This window comes from Falco rusticolus, chromosome 9 (genome assembly GCF_015220075.1).
Source record: "Falco rusticolus isolate bFalRus1 chromosome 9, bFalRus1.pri, whole genome shotgun sequence".
NCBI classification, from domain to species: domain Eukaryota; kingdom Metazoa; phylum Chordata; class Aves; order Falconiformes; family Falconidae; genus Falco; species Falco rusticolus.
In genome coordinates, this window is record NC_051195.1 from 33,025,896 (window position 1) to 33,047,716 (window position 21,821).

At 39.8% G+C, this 21,821-nt stretch overlaps 1 protein-coding gene across 5 annotated transcripts in view; it reads left to right on the top strand.

The window, feature by feature from the left end:
• ADD3 (adducin 3) overlaps positions 1-21,821 on the top strand; it is a 103,670-nt gene that overhangs the window by 52,143 nt on the left and 29,706 nt on the right. The window contains exon 1 of one of the 5 annotated variants that reach the window (XM_037399337.1): positions 17,136-17,383. The exons of the other annotated variants lie outside the window; for them this stretch is intronic. The gene's annotated coding sequence lies outside the window, so the exon portion shown is untranslated. Of the gene's footprint in view, positions 1-17,135; positions 17,384-21,821 lie in introns of those variants that run through there. 5 annotated transcript variants of the gene reach the window in all.

Below are 21,821 nucleotides of genomic sequence, written 5' to 3' on the forward strand. Positions count from 1 at the left end.
ATTGCTGTAGAGATCCGTGTGACGGTACTCACAGCAAATAGAAAGGAGTGCATCCTAGTTTTTCAGCCTGTCATGCAAGGGATTTCCGCTGCAAACTTGCATCTGTCATAGCTAACAGTGCTCAAGGAGACACCAGACCAAGCCTGGCTCACATGGCGTGCAGGAAGTTCAGCTGTAGTAACTTGATTGTAAATCTGAGCCAGACAGTCAGTATGCTCAAACTGTGGCTATTACTTAAAAATAAAGGCTGCCCCTTCGAAAGGCTTCTAGTTTTTATAGCAATACAGAAGTTAATTATTACGTAAGCCATATGTTATACATGTGTATGTATGTTCATATTTTAAGTACACACGTATCACGGGCACCCTGTTCTGTATATGTCGCACAAAGTACCTTTTTGGCAGGTAGCAGAAGTTATGGAAACAATTAAAATTCCTGTGCAACATTGGATTAGCTATTTGTTTGGTAGAGTGGGTGGTGTTTGGGGGAGGGGAAAAAAAGGCAGATCTGTACTTTAAAACCAAAGTGTAAAAGCACTCTGGAGTGTTTTAATCAGAAGGTCTTTTTGTCAATTTGTGTTTTGACAGAAGGGTCTGAATATCAGGAATGCAGTTCTGGGTTTTGTACTCTGGCATACCTTACTAGTAAATATTTAAGAAATGATAGAGCTGCAGTTGATTTTATGACGGGTAACCGACTGTGTCCATGTCAAGGCACTAAAGAGCATACGAGAACAGGGCTTTTAATTGCCTATAGTGCAAGAAGTTGTTAAAGTTAGAAACCGATTGCTTTCTGCTCTGGCTTCCTGTTATACTTAAATCACTTTAATCTACTGCCTGTCTGACTGAGAGATTAAAAGTGGCAAAAAAACCCAACCAGTTTTTAAGAACTCATATAGTAGCTGGAACAATTTAATTTTATCCAGCAGTGAATATCTTGATCCACAGAGTCTGCAGCTGCATTTTCCTATGGGTTACGTGACAGGTTGGTGCCATGATTTGCTTTGCAAACCTGTAAATGAGTTTATGTTTGTGAATCTTTTAGTTGTGGTTTCTTTCTCCACCCTTTTCTCATTAGTAAACTTGAAAAATATTTAGGACAAGATTTCTCTGGACTCGCCACATCTGATGCTATCTTTTTCAACTATAGTCTTTGTATATATGTCATTCTAAAACAATTGGGAGGTGTGGTGCAATGTGCTTCCTTGAAAAGAGGAACACTGTAGTAAAAATTACTAATTCTGTGAGAAGAGTCAACCACATAAAATGCTAATGCTGTAGCTGGGAGGAGTCTGTGCCTTTGGTTCTTAACTCCCTTTGGGTTTTACCAGTGACTTGGAGCAGAAAAGTGTGTGGTCAGTTATGGTGACACGCCAAAAAGATTTTAATCTTCCTGACAACTAGATATCTCGATATACTAGTAAGTTCAGTGTCTTAACCACCTCACTTGCTACGTGAAGTAATAACATGCAATTAATGAATATTTCAAATTGTTCTGCATGTGACTTAGAAGCCTTAGTTGACTAATCAAATACATGATTTGCCAGTACTACAGCTCGAGACATCGTTGCATGAACTTTGTGTAAGAGTGGGTTCATTCAATAAAAAATAAAAGGAGCATTTAAAGAGCCTTTTATTCTTGTCATAAAGATGCTTTGTGCTATTGACGTTGTGTATTTGACAGAATGGTTGGGGATGGATGCTGCAGAAAGTTGTCTTGTATTTTGATTGTCTTTTATTTGAGACTTGCGTGATTTTTATCCTCAGTGTCATGACATGACTGGTGAGTTAAGATTTCTGCGTTTGAATGGGGTTTTCCAGTGTAGTTAGTATCTGTGTGTTCCATAAATCAGTTACTCTGTTTGCCTCGGTTGTTCTGCATATTATGGGGTGGGGTTTTAGGAAATGTGATCTGATTTTGATTCCACTTAAGTCAAGCTTTGGTAGGACAGGGCTCAGAGTTTTGACTATATGCTGGCAGCTAAAGTGCGTGCAGCCACATCAGGCACAGGGCTGATTCTGTGGTACCTTACCATGATTTGCTGTACTGTCCTTTGAGTTTTTAATTCTAACTCTGTGAAATAAAATAAATAAAATATGTTTGGTATTGTTCTGTGGTTGGGTTTGGATTTTTGTTTGGGTTTTGGTCTTTTTTTTTTTTTTTAACAGCTGAGCATAAATAGGTAGGTAATCTTGATTTAATTTGGAAGATATATTTTAACACATGGCTCTAAAATGCAGCACAGCACCAGTGGCACAGTAAAAGCAGTTGTTCCACCATAGTTCCCTATCTCAGTTTATTTTATCAAAGTAGTTCAACTTCTGTGAGTATGTGTGCTAATAGACTTTTATCGTATGTATGAGTAGTAGCGTAGCAGATATTGTCCTGTATTAGTCATTGTAGTGAGAGATAATAGAGAAGTCTGTTCTCATTTAAAGCTATAGCAGAATGCATGAAGCAGCTTTAATTAATGTATACTATAATAGCATTGAATGCCTTAGATTACATCAGATAGATTCTTATGATAAACACATGACCAAGTATTTTTAAATGGCCTGTGAAATTCAATTTTCTGATATCCACCCCCACCTCAGAAAAGCAAAACTCCCAAGTGTTTTAAAATACATAAACTTGAACTAGGGATAAAAGATGAAGAAAAAGCTTCTAACTTGTAGTAGGCTAATTGTGCTTTTAATGTCTGGAATTAAAGTTTTTCTTAAATGCAGTTTTGAGATATGCAGTATTAATCCCAAAGTGCATACAGAGCTTAGTATAGGAGTCAGATACTCAGTTCTGGCATTAGTTTTTTGCATTGTTTCCACATTCTGGCACTCCACTCCATTTCCTCGCCTCACTGAACACTGAAAGGGACATAAATTGACATAACTAGATTTTTCTGACTGGTGCAAGGGAAGCAGCCTGAAAGATAAACTTTAACCTATCATCCTGTCAACAAATTTGCATTGTTACAGAAGTAAGAATTTATGTACTGTGGAGTCAAGAATAGTATGCAGGGACAATGCATTATGATAAAGTGCATATCTGAAGTTATATTTTTTCAGCCTAAAAATAGGAGTGAAGTATCCAACTATCTGATCTGCTTTTTCATAGTCTTGGCATAAAAGTTCTGAGTATTTTCACTGGCCTAAAAGTGAGGAATTCCTAACTACAACAAAAGTTCAACAAATTAATGGGAAAATTAGGAAAGAATTTGGCCTGTCACTGTAGTTTTGGGATGGCCAGCTTCTCTTAGCAGTCTATACTGTGTCTTCAGCATGCCACAGTTCAGTTATGCAACCTTGGGAAATTTCTTTCCCACTGAATGCACTCTTCTTTTATTAAGGCTAATGGGAGTCATGTGCTCTTGTCAGTGGGAAAGCAGACCCTTACTAGTCTTTCTGGTAGATTTGGTGGAAACAGAGCTTACGTTCATTATTGCTGTGTTCTGGGCAGTTGGATGTCTCATTAGCGGGATGTTAATGATGTTCAGTGCACCTCTGTTGGACAAGAGGATGTGGTAAAAATACAAAATGAGTGACTTCTTGATCTTATCATTTTGTGTATCGTTGGATTAATTTCTGTTTTGCCCTTTCTCCCATCCCAGTACTTAAACATTATTACCTTTAACCTGGTGGATGTGATGCTGGGGGTGCTTCAGCCCCACTGTCGGGCTGCTCTGCCCTAAGCCTGGGCCATGGCTCCTCTTTCCTTGGAAACTTACTGCATCTCGGTAGCAACCGTTATATATTTGATCCTTCTACAATTTAAGGCAGGGAACAGAACACAAACATTGATCAGGTAGGAGCCAGATTTTGGCTGGGGCACTATCCATGTAGTATCTTTGTAGCGATAACCACATGCAGAGGGAATAAACGTGGTTTTGCACGACGGGGAGAGGCCCGCGGGTGGTGGCAGGCAAGAGCCATGCTACTGCTTCACTGAGCAGATGTTCCTGCAAACCGCCTGCAAACAAAAACAAACCCACCATCTCCCTGCCGAGCAGCAGGGTGGGCTGCCTCCCCCCCATGAAGCCGAGCCCTTGGCCAATGGTGGGAATTCACTTCCCCTCAGAAAACGCTGGATTTCGGTTTATCTCACCGAGGCACCAAGAGAACAATAGGCTATTAGAGCGTTGGAACAAGGCGGGCAGTGACTGACCCCCTCATTACTTCGCTGTGCAGGCGAGGGAGGCTAAAAGGAGGGGTTGGCCACCCTCAGGACTAATCTGGTGGCCGGTGTGCGGGGGCCTGGGCTGGTGGTGTGTGTGAGGTGAGGGTGGCCATGGGGGACTGTGGAGGTCTTCACCTTGGGGCTGCCTGTATGAAAGGGAAAGAAAAAAAGATAGAGGCGGTGTTGGCGAAGTAAAAGTGGTTTGTTTGCTTTCTTCTTTCTGGTACAAAATTGGTCTTCCTTTGTTCTTCAGCTTTTAAGACAAAACTATTACATTCACAGTGACAAAAATAAATGATGTAAGAGTGGCTGGAAACAGCTGAATGAACAGGTGAAGTGTCCAGACAAGCAAAAGGTTGTCACCTTCCCCAGTTCTACGTGGAACGGGACAGGCAGGCTTTCACCTCCCATGCCGTCTGCAGACCTGATTTTATCTTGAAGGCAGCCTTTGGAGCCGCTATCCTTCTCAAGACTGTGCACATCTGTAAGCAATTAGATAAATTAGGCTGTTGATATCTCAGAAATTAGAGAAACTTGTTGTACTAAGAATTTATTGTTTGAGAGGAATAATGATATAGGGGAATGCTTTAATCTACACACAAGGTATGTTCCAGCTATGCGTACCATCAGTCTTAAAGGTGCACTTTTATTAGAAGCACTCTTATTTCAGTGATGTTAAATACATAGAGGTGCAGAGTGGATATGCATTTTGAGGAAAGTCAGATGGGACACAGCTTTCAAGTGTTGCGCTTGCCAGTAACTCCTCCACTGTAAAACAGAAACTAGGTGTTTTAGTCCCTCAGCTTTCACTTGTACACATACCCTTAACAACAAAAAAAGAAACCAGCGCTCCTGATGACATTTCAGACTGTCTTGGGTAGAATTTTCCTGCCTCTGTGGCTGGAGGAGGAGCTTATCCAGTACCTGAGTTACGTGTAAATCAGTTGATCTTTCCATGGTAAGAAACAAGGTGGTGAAAACTAGTTTTCTTTTCTGGACTGAGGTACCTGTTGCATGCTGAGAATTTTGTGGGGGTTTTTAAGGTGTGTTTCTCAAAATATGTAATAATGAAGAATTGTGGCATTCCCATTCTGGGTAGTTGTCTACTCATTATGTAAATGTATTCCCTAATGCCTAACTGGAAGCCTGCTGGAAGCCTCCTAGTCAGTGCCCGCACTCTGCAGCTCTTGGGTTACAGCTGAGGGTCCAGTACTGGAGACTTTGCCATTATTTTAATGGGGGCAAAATGGGCTCTCCATGTGGAAAGAATATTTAATAATTTTGATATACACTTGTTTTTTTAATCAGTTGAGGGAAAACAAGCGATGGCAGCAGCTGTGCCATGTGAGCAAGTATGTCATGAGCCTGCTGGGCAAGGCATAGTGAAGGGCATTATTCCGCTGGGAGATTGGCACTGGCCATGGCCCTCCAGAGTTGCCACAAAGGATTTTCTGTTCGACATCTAACGCAACAAGCACATTCATATGTTTGCAGAGGGTTTCCATGGAAACCATGTAAACTGTGATGCTAGCAGACAGAGGCAAAGGTTATACTATTGTAGAGGCCCTTTTGTATTCTCTTTAAATGTTTCAGAGCAGCTATATTTCTTAACTAATACTCTGAGCCTATGTAACAATTTGTTCAGATTTTAGTTTTGGCTGCTTTTTTTGACTGAGCATTTGTCATGGTTGTACCGAGGAGGTCAGATGAGTTGCAAGAATAACAATGAAAATGTTTGTTGTGTTTTGGCTTTTTTTTTAACATACATCACTTCAATATCATGATTTGAATTGATTTATCTCAGCAGTCTGTATATTGCTATATATCTAGATCTATATCAGCTATATATTTTTATACATAACCATATATCTGTATCATTGGTAATTGATTTATCTTTTTGTTAGTGATAACGATGCAATTGGAAGAACAGGGGACAAAAGAAAATAATACAAGCTATTCTGCCCTTACTAGTACAATTCCCAGGTCTGTTGAGTGCTTTTATTGCCCAGGTAGAACTAGCTCTTTCAGGTCATCATTCACTGGCATCTGGGGAATTTTGAATGCTCATCACCTCTCGGAATATGAACCTATGCTATTTATAGATACCAGTTTCAATGCCAGCTAGTCTTTACTATGCTTTGAGAGTCCATGCTGGTTTTAAATTTGTACTACAAATTTAAATTTGCAAACATGTCTTGCTTTATTTGTTTCAGGAAGTACTATCACCGTGGGCACAAGTGTTACTTATTATTAAAAGAAAGAGAAGTATTGTCTCTTCTGTATGATTATCCAAGTTCCCATTTGACTGTCCATGTCTGCAAAATCATGCTTGTTGATAGGTTCAGCTTAATTATCATGGGAGTTTTTTTTTTTTAAAATGACTGAACTCAGTTCTGCACTCATATGTGCACTGGGTGCATGCTGCATGTCAGCAAGAGGTCAAGGTACCTGCTTGTTGTTCACCTGCTGCTCTATGGAAATGCGATCTTACTTGATCACGCTGTGCATGTATTAGCATGTATAAGCCTGCCACTTAACTTTTGAACCTGTTGGTTACTTTAAGCCAAACTTGGTACAAAGGTTACAAATAACTCTCTTATGCATTACAAAAGTTGATACCTGGTTAGAAGAGAAAGGTGTAGGGTTTTAATGCTGAGGTTGAAGAGAGGTACAAGCTGATCGTTCCATCTGATCATAGGACAATAACTAAAAAATAAAATCCAGTATAAATGTACATAACTAAACTTGTCATCAAATTTGCAGAACCAAAAACCATTAAATTCTCAGATTTGAAGTGTTTTATACTTTGCTGCGAACAGTATATAAAATCTCTTAGGTGTATAAGATGTTCCCGTCTAATAGAGACCAGTAACCTAGAGGCATTGTGTTTCCAAACAACATAGTTTTGAAAGCATTCACAGTTGTCCTGAAGAAGCACTTAGTAATTACTCTTTTTGAATGTCCCATACAAGGATGGAACAGCTGACTTGGGGTACTTGTTGTTGGGGGAAATAGTTTCTGATACAGAATGAAAAGGTGAAATGTACCACTAGCTCAGGGTAGCTGTTGACTCACTTTTGGGCAGCTAGGCATGCCCATAACCTGCTGCACCATGCCAGGGTGGGCCAGGAAGGGATGGGTTTGTTTAAATATTTATCTTTCTCTAGCTCATGTTCTGTTATTAGATATCAGATGTACAATTATTAAAAGCTTTGTATCCAGTGCCTCATTAATGTTAAAAATAACTTAAAAAAAAAAAAAAAAAAACAGATCAGTTGGAATAGCTCCGTCCATCTTAGTCTTCTAGTCCAGTATCATCCGATTACAAACAACACTTTGAATATAAAATGAAAGTGAACACAGGGTAGACATAACAAAAACCTATCTTCAGGTTCATATAGCATAATTGTGTAATTGCACTCTGTGAGGGACAGGAGATGTGCAGCAGGTAGGAGTGTTTTTCATTATGAGTTCCAGCTTTCTGAAGTTGAAGGCAGAAGTCTCAAGAAAAGGTCTGTTCATATAGCACAAAACTTTGTATGCTTTTCATCACTTCTCCCTGACTGCTTTGCAGTACAAACTCTGACCAGTTTTGATAATTTGTCACAGAGAGGGAACATAATACTGATGATGCAGGCAGAAATCAAAATCCCATAGCAATTTGCCAGAGAATTAAAAAGAACAACAACAACAAAAAAAAACCACAGCAGCCCATGAATGGCATCTTAAGTGCTTGTTCCAGTGCATACTGGAAGCATCACTCAAGATTAAAAAAAAAAAAAAAAACCAAAACAAAACCAAAACCAAAAAACAACCACAAACAAACAAACCAGAAATCTAGCTATCCCCCTGCCCAAAATAATGGAATAAATTAGCAAGTTAGAACAATACATCTTAATGGAAAAAAAAATAAATTATCGACTTACTGCCCAACTCTAAAAGCAGCATCCACCACTACTCCTCCAGCAACCTTTTAGACCAGACTCCAGAAAACAGATTTGTCCTGTAGACTCCTGTTTTCTTTTTTGGATTAGGAAATTATTTCCAAAAAAGATGCAGTTCATCCACATCCCCACTGTGGCTAACGTAGAGCTGTGTCCGCCCTGGGTTGGTGGTGTCCTCCGCAGCATTACAGCCTGTCTGTGGAAGCTGTCATGAATCAGCCTTTGGCAGGCGTCTAGTTGCCTATTATTCAGCACTTGATTAATGAAGTTTTGTGGTATCTTTTGGCATGTTCTTACATTAATACAGAGATCTTTAATTCCTTGAACAGCGTTAAATTTTTATAAATGTTTTTAAAATAAACGTCCAACACATAAGTGAACAAGATAACTGAAAGACATAGAAAAGATGTGATTTACTTTCACTCCTCAAACAGATGTAATCTGTATAGCCTCAGACATTATTTTTTTTTTTTGTCATCAGTAATTTTCCTATGGTATAAACTGAAATACCATGCTTATCGAGATGATTTCCATGAGTTATTTAAATATTCAAAAATAAGCATCACCAAAGCTCAGAACACAATGTAATTTTTACAGCAATTGTTAACTGATTTTTAATTTGGTTGCTTTTAATTCATAAGGATATAATGGAGATTAAAATTTGCCCCAACATCTCTCTGCGCTCTGAGTCTGAACTCTGGCCCATGGGTAGCATGTCTGATACTTGCATTTAACATAGACATAAGTAGGTTTAATTGCAAACAGCCAAATACGTTTTTCAGGCCAGGTTAACAAACGAGCTTTGGAAATTCAATTAAAACAACTTTTATGTTATTTTATGAATTTCTGTCATAATACATTATATTGAGATAGTTTTATCTAAGAGACAGATAAGTTAATGTATTTGTTGGCTTCAGAATATTACTGGAATTATAAATAAAAAATCTAAGTCACAACTGGAAGAATTGTTTGGGGAAGGACTTGAGGGAGAGTCTTCCATGCTGTATGTGTTACTGATCAAAGGCAACATGTGTCCTCAGAATTATAACTGAGGTCTTTACAGCTAGACTTTGAGTCCACTGGTACTGCAACTCATTCAGGTGCCTAGTTTGTTTCTCCTCTAAGAGAAACCACGAAGAAGATTTTCTTCTTTTGTCTGCTTTAGTAGAAAGTAAGTGTCTTCTGAAACTGTCTGTGGTGGATGGTGTTTGTGCCACCTTGGCTTCTAGGAAGTTCTGTCCCTAGTACATTGGACTAGCTCCTCTTTAGACATGAAAATATTCACACTTCATGCAACTGCTTGGGACAAAAGGGAGGATGATTTAAATCTCAAGAAGTGTTGAATGTCAGGCTCATTTTGCATTTTAGAAACAACACAGATGTTTGCAAGTCCCCAGGATTTCATGTAGCATGCCAAGATGTATCCATGCTCTGTGATACTGAAGTAGTTTGTTGTATGTCTTCTATTTCATCCAGACTTTCAGTGCTTATGAGTGATGACGGAGAAGGAGAAATACAGGATAAAAGTAGATAATTGCTTGCTTGCACTGGAAAATAATAATAACCTAATTATGAAATATTTATATATTCTCCTTTTGAATTTTAAAAAACTAGTCTTTCTACTGTGCTTATTGTTGACTCACCATACCCCTCACTGTGTGTCCTACCGAAGCTTTTGTTAGTAAATCTTCACCACTTGTTCAGGGGTTTGCTGGCTACTGCTCTGGGCACATCTGCTTCTCTGTTCAGGGCTGTGGTTAAGTCCAAAATGACCCTCTGACTTGCTGGCTTGCTTGAAATTCAGTGGAGTAATTTTCCATTCCTGAAGGTGTAGAAGACCTTTAGCTCTCCAAATTTAATTTATCTTTCCAGTACCACGAGGAAAAGGTGACTGAGGTGAGCAAAGGTCAAATGCAGGCCAAGTCTGTTGAGATTGATATACATATTTATATAGGTAAAACTTTGACTGCATATGAAACTGTATATTTACCAGTTAGGTAGTTGGTTGGGTTTTTTTTTTTAATTATTTTCAAGTAAGCTGAAGCCAATATTAGCAATGTGGAGAAACAGGAAAAATGTTGCTGCACCACTGTAAATTCTAGGGATTTCACTAGGAGCGATAATCAAATCAACATGCTTTTAACATAGCTAATTAAGTAGCTGCTTTTTGAGCTTTCGAAGAGGGCCTGGCTGCCCCCGAATGTCCATGTGGCCCTTCTCTGCTCCATACTTTCCCCTTCCCTTTTCCCCCAGACTGTGTGTAACCCTGGTCCCTTTGTGTATCCAGGTCAGAGCCTAGCTTTGTGGAGAGGTGTGCTAGCACAGCTAGGGGATGGCGTTTTGAAAGGTGGGGAGCTGAAACGCGTGAGTTGGGACGGGCAGGATCACCTCAAGCCAGCCAGGAAAACATGAAAAACTGTAGCATAAAGTGTGCTTAAGTCCTCTAAAGGTGAAAATTTTGTACATATTAGGCATGCAACCATAACCCAAATCAAATTCTGCTTATGTTAACTTCTGTCATGTTACTTTTTAATATACGTCAACATTTATGTTTGCAAATGGACCAGGGAGGAGAAAGATTTTCCTCTATGTTCAAACAAAACTAATTCCAGTAATGGAGACCCAATGAGGTGAGAAAAGGCACTCTCAGCATAATTTGGGACTAGTGATTTACAGATTTTGTCCCCTCTTCCATCCCATGGCTGATATAAGCTGTTAAAGTCTTACTAACAGAGCCTTCCCTCTACACCCCCATTTGTAGCTTGCTTTTTTAGAGCATTTACTAGAGTAAAAGTGTAGCTTTTTTCTGGAGATGCCCAGGTATTTTTTCCATGCTTCTCCCTGCCAATCAGTGGCACTGTGTCTGCTGCAGTCAGGCCTGGGCTGGGCTGGCATAATTTGTTTCACGCTTTCATTGATCTCAGCAATTACTATTTTTAAATTACGGTTAAAAACCTTAAGACAACCATAAAGCTCCTACTATGCCTGTTCTTCATATGTGAAATCAGTATATGCAATTGTGGTTTTATCTAAAACATTCTTAGTTTTTTACTATAACCACCATAAATCAACTTTTTGAAATGCTGTTGTTTTCTGTTTAATGTGAGAATGTATGTAGAATTCAGTAAAATGTTAAAATTCCTTTTTTGAGAAGCTAGCCAATTTATTTTGACATGATCAGGCTGCTACTGGTGTATTAATGTGACTTGTGTTATTGCTTATTTAAAATTTATGGTGGAGTGATTCAGAGATCCCAAGATGAACTGGGGGGAACCGTGCAGGGTGTGGTGCGTCATATAAATAAAGATAGTTTGTCCTGAAGACTTTATGATCGAAGGCCTGGCACAATTTCATCTTTTCTTCAAATCTCCAGTTACAAATGTCCCTACTGAGATTAGCTGTTGGCTGGGTTTCCAGTTCCCCACTTATGAGTTACGGAGGGCATTGAGCTGCAATTCAGGATGGTCAATGCATGGCAGTGGTCTTAAATGGGGTCTACACAGAGCTGTCGGTGGTGGTAAAGGTCAGGATCTGATGTGAAGAGGGGGAACTCCAGGAGTTTGGGCTATAAAAAGGTTTGGCTGCGTGCTGCCATACACGAGTTTGGTTGTTCATGTAAAACATTCCTAAAATCTAGCAGTTGCCTTGTGTCGATCATCTGGGTTGCCCACCGTCACAGCCTCTGACCCTCCAGAAAAATGCAGGAGGCAGCTGCTTTGGCCATGACATTTCTCAAGATAATCAAACTGCCATAAATCAAGAAGGCTTTTGATGTGCCCTGGGATCAATAAGAGCTTTCCCTGCTATCTAGTGTCACCCATTATACCAGTGACTGAGGACGGCTCTTGCAGATTGCTGGGAGTAGCCCTCATTACTCCAAATGGTGCTTTCCAGGTTGGTGTGAATTAGTGGATTTTTTTTTTAAATTATTTACATAGCAAACTTGGTTCTTCTGCTCCATAACTCTGTAGATCTGTGTAAAGAGTGAAATTTTCCCCCAGCATGGGTGCAGTTCAGAGGCAGCCCAAGAAGAAAGTCATCAGAGGAAGTTGGAGGCTTTGCATTGCAGGGGGGAGAGAGGAAAAGTGCTGCAAAATGTGAAAGGTTTTGACTGCAATCAGGTTTTTCAGTTATGTGCAGTTTTTTACAGATAAGTTCTCAGTTGTTATTTTGGAGGATCCTAGGTTTCATCTTTTTCAAAGGATTTAGGGAAATTTTTCAGCCTTTGCTTGTCTATGAGTGAGGGTTCTGTGTTTGCATACTTGCACAGTTTAATATGGATAAGTACTAACAGAATGTAATCTATTAATTTAGCGCTCTCTTGTCTACTGCCTTGTGAAATATTTTTAGGTAACTTATCTACAAAATCAGTTGTGGCTAAGCAGAGATAAACCTAAAAAAAAAATAAAATATATTTTCATTGTCTTAAAGTTGCAATATTTTGGAAAATAACTACCTTACTTTTCCATTACCAAGTTCCCAGATATCTCTGAAACTAGATGAATTCAAAATACTGTCCTCCCCCTCTCCCCCCCGACTAGTAATCTACTCTGTCCCTTTGTAACATGAATGTGAGCAGGGTGAGAACCAAAAGTTGAAGCTCCTTTGGTGCTGCAGCGTTTGCGCTTGATCAGAATCCTTAAAACCAAAAGCAAAAAGCAGTTATTCCTATTGAAAACTGATCCGTATGTCTTATGTCTTCGTTTCTGGTTTTATAATAAAACTGAAATACGCATTTGGGGTTAAAGCTCCCTGGTATTATTTTGAGGGGTTTGTTGAGTCAAGTAAAGTCAAAGGCAAATGATCTGGTTTTTGCTCTGCAACTATAGTTTACTTGTATCCCTTATTGATACTAACTCTACAGGGTGTCGGTTAGTGTCGGGAACGGATAAATACAGGACAATAACTCCCGGTGAGTGCCGAGATCACTGATGGATTCCTTGAAATATGTAAATATTTGATAATAGTTATTACTTTTGTTCTAGGCATCCAAACGGGTTTGACATGGGTGGGTAAATGTCATCTGTAAAAAAGGGGTAACAAAACAGGATCAGCAAGAGCTGAGATGCCCTGCCAGTCTGGCAGAGCCCATCAGGGCTGTGCTGGCCCGTGGGCCTGTTCTCTGACATGGGCTGCGCTGCTGGGAGCTGCTCAGGAGCGCCTGGATCTTCCCGTGTCCCCATGGCTTGTGGCATGCTGGAGTTACACACATGTTCATGTGCTTTCATCAGCTAGAACTACTGTTTAGAGATGATTGCAGTACATATGTTCTTAATATAGTTTTAAAACTGGTTAAATTTGGATGTATAGTTTATTCTTTGTAATGTCTAAACTTCCAGGTGGCATTGGGAAAGAGCCAATGCTTTTCTTTTCATTTGGATTTGCCAAAAGAAACCAGTTCCAGAGAGTTGATTGAATTCTTGCAGGTCGAGCACTCCTGCTGCCCGTGAGCTGGCTGAGGGTGGTCACGAGCAAATGCCGCACCAAAGCGGCAGTTCTGCTGCCATTGCTGTGCTGGCTGCCTCCTCTGCCAGAGGTCTTCTGCTTTCAGAGCCTTTTTTGCAGAAGTCCTAAATGCTTCAAGGGAATACAGCTTCAGAAAGCTTGCAACTTGAAAATCTGTAGTAATTAATGTTGCTCTGGTCCTTTACCAAATCCTCTGGAGCAGTAGAGGTAGGAGGGAGTCTTCTGTGAGTGGCAGGTAATTTTTACCATGGAGCAAAGTGGGAATGAGCAGAAAAATGTTACAGGGGGAGAAGTAACTTCATTTCCATTGTTGTCATTCACCACACCTGTGCTTTCTGTGAGAGGAGCTTTCTGTGTATGCCATAGGGAGAGGTTTTCTTTTCTCTGGATGTCTCCTTGGCTTTCTGCTACAGCGAGGATATCCCTCCCGGTCAGCAGTCTTGCCTTTGAACAGAAGTAGGTTATTTAACCTTAGTATTTTCAAGTGATCTCATATCCTGTGCATAAAATTTTAATTTAATGCTGCTATAGAAAAACACCTTAAACCAAGAGAATCTTACATTCTCATCATAGAACCCATTTTTACTCTGCTTTTTTGTGAACTTCAGTATAACATAGAAGATGAAAAAAAACCCAGAGGAGAAGCAGGTGTGAGGTAAGACTGACAGCTTTTCAAGTCTAGTGAGTACAGAAACTATTTACATTTTAACAAATAATTTAGTGTATTAGCTGTTTTCACTCTATTTAAGGAGGTGATTTTTTAAAATTGCCTTAGAAATAGTCTCTTTCAATGGATTCCACACTGTTTCATAGGACCAGTTACCCTGTGTACCCAAGCAGACATGCCAACTATCAGCAGTCCAAAGTGCAATTTCATGTTCTTTCAAAATATACGCATATGCTTCCATATGTAAATAAAACTTATCTATGAGCAAAATATAACTCAGTTTTATATGGAGTTTCTGGTAAAAACTGTTCTGGTAAGAAGCTGTAAACCAAGTAGTTATTAAAAATAATGAATAAATAAAAGGAGGAAAAGAGAGATTTTTTTTTTTTAAAGGAACAAGGTTAGGGAAAGGGAAAAAAGAAACCTGCATGATATATGTGGGTGACTGACCTCCCTCTCTTAAAGCGAGGTTTAAGTGGCACAGTCTATTGTGTCTCTTTAAAGTTGCAAATTAATAGTTCTTATTTGCTTGTGTCATACTGTTACAAATAATTGGTGTGGCAAACTGTGTCCAGCAGTAAAAGAGGATTCATAGTGAATAATACACATGATACGAATCTTCCTTCACCACTTTGAGATTTCAGTGCTTTCTCGTGGTGCAGCCAACCCCTTCCTGGTGTGCTGGAGGAGTACTTGGGTGCATCATTTCACCATCAAACTCTGAATTCCTCCTCTGTTACTTCTCTGTAACCAGTTTGTGTTGACTGGGTTTGTTCTGACCTGAATGTTTTGTGTAAGTAACAGCATAATCTCAAAATGTTCTTATTCTCTGCACAACTGTAACAATTTGCTTGTAAAACAAGAAAATATCATTTTATGGAGTGAAGCAAGGAAGCCCCTATGCAGCTGACTGCTCAAAGGACAGCAATGGAAAGAGCCCAGTTATGTACAGCCTCTCCTCAGCACAGGGGGTTCAATACTGGGCAAGATGGGCCTTGTCTCTGAACTCTAGAGGTTGTCCTTTTGCGTCTGGTTTTGTCTTTTATCACACTGTCACTCAGAAAAGGGTAACTGGATAACTTGCTCATCAAGGGTTCTCTCAATCATTTAAAAACTGTCACGCTGCAGTGAGGAATACCAAAATGTGAATGATTAAGGTAGGTTTGGGTCTAGAGGGTTAAGCATACCAGCTCATTTATGAGACTTAACACATGCAAATAGCACTTATGGCCATGTGGTAGAGCATATTGGATGCATCAAACCATCGTTCTAGGCTTGAGGTTTTTTTCCCCCCACTGCTTGTGCTGCAAAATGTTGGCAGGCTGGCCTGCAAATGTGGAGGTGCAGACTACACCTGCTACAGGCTGGGCGCATTATAAGGAGCCTGCCTTAACAGAGGAAAAAAATGTTACATCTTCAGTTAAAGGTATAGCCCTCCTATTCTGGGTGGCTATCTGCAACCTCCTATGTTACCTCGCTTTCTGATAGTAAAGAGTAGCTGGCTCAGTTCCATTTTACACTGAGTAAAGTGTGAGTTGCGCAGCTTGAATATTTATGTTGACTATAATTGCGCAAAAATAATTCTTTAGATTTAACACAGAAACACAAAACTAAGATTCAGATATACTCAAGTTTTTATTTCTTGGGAGAAAATACTCTACTGCCACATAGTCTCTTTCATGTGGTGTCTGAAAGGATATGATGATTATTTTATTAGCTTACTCTATTTAAAAGCAGAAGGACTTAAATTAAATATGCCATGCTGGATTAGAATATTTGATTTGTAACCAGTTTGGGCTGTAATATGACAAATTGTTTATGGGCGCACTGCTACTGGAAGAAGCTGTATTAGACACCCCCGTATCATCGTCTTTGTTTCAGAACAAACATTTGTGTTGATACGCAGTTAACTGGCTGGGGGAACTGACACAGCTGAAAATAAATTCATTTAAAAAAAACCCCAAAGTTAAAAACAAAACCACAACAAAACAAAAAAAACCCCAAACAAAATAAACCAAAACCAAAAAAGAACTTAAAACCAGACAAAGAGTAGTTTATCCTACCCATTCCACCATCTCACCTTACAAACATCTGCTGGTGTGAATCTGAAGAGGTAATACCAGGAGAAAGCTGGGAAGGCTGGGAGAAGGTGCAACTACTTTATTTTTTAATGCAAATACTGCCTTGTGTCAATGTAAGGTCCTGGTTTAACAGGCTAACATGAGTGCTAGTGTACAGAATCACTGTGTATTTGTAAAATCGGTCAATGTAACATTGAAGAAATGCTACCTATCTAGTGTAGCAGAAGTATTTTCAGTTCCACAAATTGCATTTAGAAAATGCTAATGTCTGAACATGCATCTTGCTCATCTTATCAGTGTGTGAGACAGATAAATGAAACCCAAACCTGTTGTAATGTTTTTAAAAAAAATAAAAATCTGTCAACATGTTGTCAGATATTTATAGTATTTGATGTCCTGATCAGGAGAATTTAAAAATTAATTTAATTTTGAGGTGTTTACCCAAATATATTTTTTTCCCTAGAACAGATGCAATTGCTCAGTTGCATGGCATCTCTAAAGTGTATAGGAGAGAGGGTGAACAGTTGACTTTCTAATGCCAGAAGATAGCAATGGTGACCGTGTCTCAGTCTATATTCTGCTACGTATTTTTCTGTCCCTCTTAACCATTTCCTCATATTCCTTAAGCGTGTTTCTTTCTGCCAGCTAACTTATGTAGCTGACATGTTGGCTAAAGCCAAGTCTTTGATTCAGACAGGAACCTGCCTGTTTCATAGGGAGGCTGGAACAGAGATCAAGAGACACCCAGTTTGCTTCCAACAAGTCTCCTGGCAGACAAGATACTGGAGGGGGGAAGAAAGAGCAGACTGTTCCTTAAAAACAACCAGGCGAGAAATAGCAAAAGCAGAATAACACAATGTGTTCCTTAAAAAAGAAATGCTCAGATGTGGTATAGTCTAGCTCGAGCGCTCAGACCTGCAATCAGGCATACTGGTTAATGATGCGGCGCACACACTGCTGATTTGCAGTGCTGGAAACTCTCAAACAGATGGATTGTACTGCATAGAGAAAAAGGGGATGTCTGAAACCAGCCATAAAAAAAATCAGCATAAGAGGTAGGTTAATGCTTTGTTGATAGGTGATCTAATGATTTGACCCCTTTTCTGTTGCTCTGTCTTTCTCTTACGGTGATATTTATTTTATATACAGTCTGTACGTTACAAAAGATATATCAAGTCAGTGCCTTCTAGTGTGTTCTTTGGCAAGATAAATTTTTCTTGCATTTGGTCTCTTGTGCTTTTTTTTTCCTTCAGTACTCCTTGTTTCTCTGACCTCATTATTATTTTTGAGCTGCTTTTGTGATTTGACATTGAAAACAGTTATTCCAACAAAAGCAGCACAGCGTGGTACTTAGACTTTACAAAATGTCAAATGGGGATGCTCAGGACTTAAAGTTGCAGCCTAAAATTAACAGTTCCAAGTTCCTGGAATAAATTGGAAGCTTTTGTTAAATAAAGCTTATTTTTAAGTAGAGAGTTGCACAGACTCCTGACAGAGGCGGAATGTTCCACTTAACTGCTGTAGCCCACTTAAGGGTATAAAGTACAGAACAGAATAGGGAGGCCAAGCCCATCAGCTCTATAAGATACCAAAGCATGGAAGGACACAACCTGTTTTCTTATGTAGCAGTTTGAGTTCAGTTCGTCATGAACCAGGAGGGCATAACTAGACAGGGGGAAGCAATTACCCTGTAACAAAGTCTCTTTGTTTCACAGGTCCCTAAAAGTATTTTCAGCAGAGATAGCGATTCTGTACAAGAAAAGCTTCTATGTGCTGACTTGCTCTTCTTAGTTTCTTTTGCCCCACATCGGAGTAGTTGAACCATAGGTGGGATAACTGCTCTTCTGCATACTTTGAATCTCTTTTTGGTCTAACAGCATATGCATGCTAGGCCAAAATGTGAGCTAAAACATGTGTCTCAGCTGAGCAAGAGTGATGGCTCTTATCAGGACAAAATCAGATCCTAGTTTAGATTTGATTTCTCTGTGTATATTTATCCTTTCTGACCAGTCTAGATATAGTGTCTAGTTGCTATAGGGGCTTACAGTCTCTCACTTCCACCTGTATTTCAGTCTCTGAAATCACTTATGCAGTATAGCGTGCCTAAGAAGCATTAGCTAGTACCACTCAGGAAGATGGTAGCTCACTTTGTATAATTCTTGAACATCATTGGAAGGGGTGGAAGCCAAAAGTTGCCTTGCAGCAAAGCTGATTTTTCTTCTAGGCAAAAGAATCTCACCAAAAAAAGGGGAGGGAGGGAGAGAGTCCTTTATCACAATTCGTAGATTTTGAGATCTGGATTTTCTGTAAACGCTTACATCTATGTCATTACCAGTCCTGTGCTGAGGAGGTGGTACAGATTTTTAGATCCCCAAAAGCTGAGCACATTTTTAACAAATGTTCTCGGGGGGGGGGGGGGACGACAAACCACACAAAACAAAAAAAAAACAAACACCACCACACCAAAAAACAGTGCAAGATGCAGATAAATTATAAAAGAATGGCTGATTTGTTTGAAAATTTTCCAGCCAAACAGTAGGGGTTATATGAGAGTCAGCCTGGGCCCAACAGAGCAGGCATTGAACCAGACCTAATAGGAACAACTAGACCCAATACCCATATTATGTTCAGTAACGGAGAGGATTTTTATAGTATAAGGACTTCAATGTTGTAATCTTAATGGCTAGAGGTAACAAACCACTCTGAAAGGAAAAAGGAAAAAATGAAGTCCAAAGCAATTAGAAAAATCTCTTTTGTGGATTTTGGGTATTGCCAGCCACATTTGTTTCTCTTTACAGATGAATGGGTTTTTCTGTCACTGTAAGAATTAATTCTAAAGTAACAGACTTGAACTAATTGTGTCCTGTAAACCTATAATAATAACAATAAAAGGTTTTTGAAGTTCAGACATGCATGTAGTCAGCTGAACCAACCAAGTGGATCAGCAGTGCAGTGTGCCACTTGGGGTTAACAGGATTCAGGAGCATTTTAGGAAAAACAGTTGGATAAGGCAACTCCTGGGAAGAAGCAACTGAAGAGAGGAGTCACAGCTGGTTGCCAATTCAAGCAAGGTTCTTGCCATCTGCATTTCTAGACTGCTTTCAGTTACCAGCAGGTGCTGGAAGTGTCTGTTCTGACTCAGATGGAAGTATTTACCATGATACAGATGGAGAACGGTGTAGGTTTAGAGATGTGGTCTCAGGCTCTTCATACCTTGTGGCATTTGGAGAGTGAAAGAGTGAGCTCATGGTCTTGTGTCTTCTCATGATGCTTTTTTCTTTTGTTTCTTAAACCCTGCATTTTTTGGGGTGGGGGGAACGGACATAATACATGGTTACAATTATAAGGGTATCTCTTCTAACCTGACCAGAGGAAAGCTGAGCTGTGATCATATCTCCAAACACTGCCCCAAGAAGTTTATTCTTCTGCTTCAGTGCTCCCAGCTGGAAAAGACAATAGTTCATTCTTTAGATAAACTAAAGCTCCTGTTATACTCCTACTAGATTTTTCCCAAACCCTCACTTCCTTGAAGCAAGCCCCTTGTCTTCCCCTCAGCATCCCCAAATTGTTCACACGTAGTAGGCTTCCCCCGGTGGTCAGTCATTTGCTAATGCTGAATGAATGCCTACTGCACCCAAGCAGCAAATGCAAAACTCACTGGTACACTTCCACAGCCTCCATACCATCAGAGTTCATGGAGCTTATCTCCAGGATGCAAATTAAACATGCCAGAATGTGGTGTGTTTGTCCAGCTCACCAGGTACCTCCTGGAAGCTCTGTATGTGCTCCTGGGTAATGTTCCCTCCTGGATGGTGTTTCATCCCTCAAAAAAAAAAAAAAAAAAAAAAAAGTGTAAAGGACAAAAAGAATTACAACCTGTAGTGATTGTCTTTTAGAAGGGTGTTAGCTGTATTTCATCTCAGTCCCAAATCTTCTCATAATCTGTAACATACAAGAAAATCATAGACATGGTTTTCTTGTACCTTACCTGCTAATGCTTTCCCAGCTCCGTAAGTGGTGTCTGTCTTGTTTTCTGCCTGGGGTTTCATATTTGGTGGCAGGGATGCAGTGCCCCAGGATTTCATCCTTGTGCCCTCCCTCACAGTGTGCCAGCAAAGCTGTTTGGGTGTCAGCGTGGGAAATTGGCAGAAAACCAATTTGCATCCTCCTGCTAGCCTTGTTCGTGGTGTGGCTGCGCAGTAGAGGTGCAGCACAAGGACCAGAAGGACTTGTCACAGGCAGGATGAGGGTTTTGGCTGCTTGGGCTGCTGCAGCTGGTTTTAACAGGGCTTCCAGATGTTTCATCCGGCAAATACGTGAGGATATAGTTGGAGGAGTTCAGATGCTCCTCATCACTGTTCACAGAATGCCCCAAACAGTAGCTGCACTGACCCAAATGAGGGATGGGTGAACTGTGCCACAGAGCACATACCACTGATACCATAATGTCAAACCAGGCTGTTTTAATAATGCTCGACAGTTCTCGTTCCTTCATGTTTGGCTTTTTTTCCTCCGAAGATGTGAATTATTTACATGCCAAATACATTTGCATGCAAATATTTTTCTATTAAATATATTATTGAATGTAGATATTTGCATGTTAAAACATATTTGCATAACACTATCTCTTCCTAAAAATCTTGCTTCGCTTTGTTCCTCAAACCTGAGAAAACATCCTTCTTCAGTACCCACTTGAGGAATGGTGTTTGAGTGTGCTTCTGAGCCTGATTCTTTACATGAAAATTCAGGTGCCTGCTTCTTTGCTTTTGATCCAGTTCTGTTTGTGTTTACAAATGCTTATCAGGTTTTTTAATGAGATTTTAAGCGTAGCTTTGGACCAAGACATGAAAGAGGTTTTTAGGGTGGTGGTTTGTTTTTTTTCCCTCCTAGTATAATGAGCTTCAGTGAGAATCTTTGCATACAACTGCACACAAGAGGAGAAAAGCTAAAACTCAGCTGTTTGCCATGGATGCAGCCCAACATACAACCTTTTCTGTAGTCCCCTTGGTTTCTCTGAGTGTCTCCTGAAAGTGCAGACACCAGACAGCTCTCTGCAGAGATCCCTTGGCAATCTTTGAGCGGCTTGGTGTCTTGTCTTTAAGCTGGGGTTATAAGATGCTTTGGAAATGCTATAATTGAGGAATGTCATCGTTCAAGTTGGGAGATGAGGTCTGAACAGATGTTAAACAGAGGCCCCATCTTCTGGGGTGTGTTTGCTTTAACATGTCAGGAAGGAGGGCTATAAAAACCTTGGGGGGGGGGGTGATGCGTGCAATGAGAAATGGTACAAGAAAGCTTGTCACAAAATGTTGTAAGTCATTTCTGATGTCATATTTCTTAATTGTATGCTGTTGGGGTTTTATTTGAACTTGAATAGAAATGGTTATGCGTGATTAGAGAATTCATTACTGTTTTTTAAACACTTTTCTAGAATTTTTCCTTAGTCCTCTGATTATGATAATTATTCACTTGTTCTCTTTTCATTTTAGATGT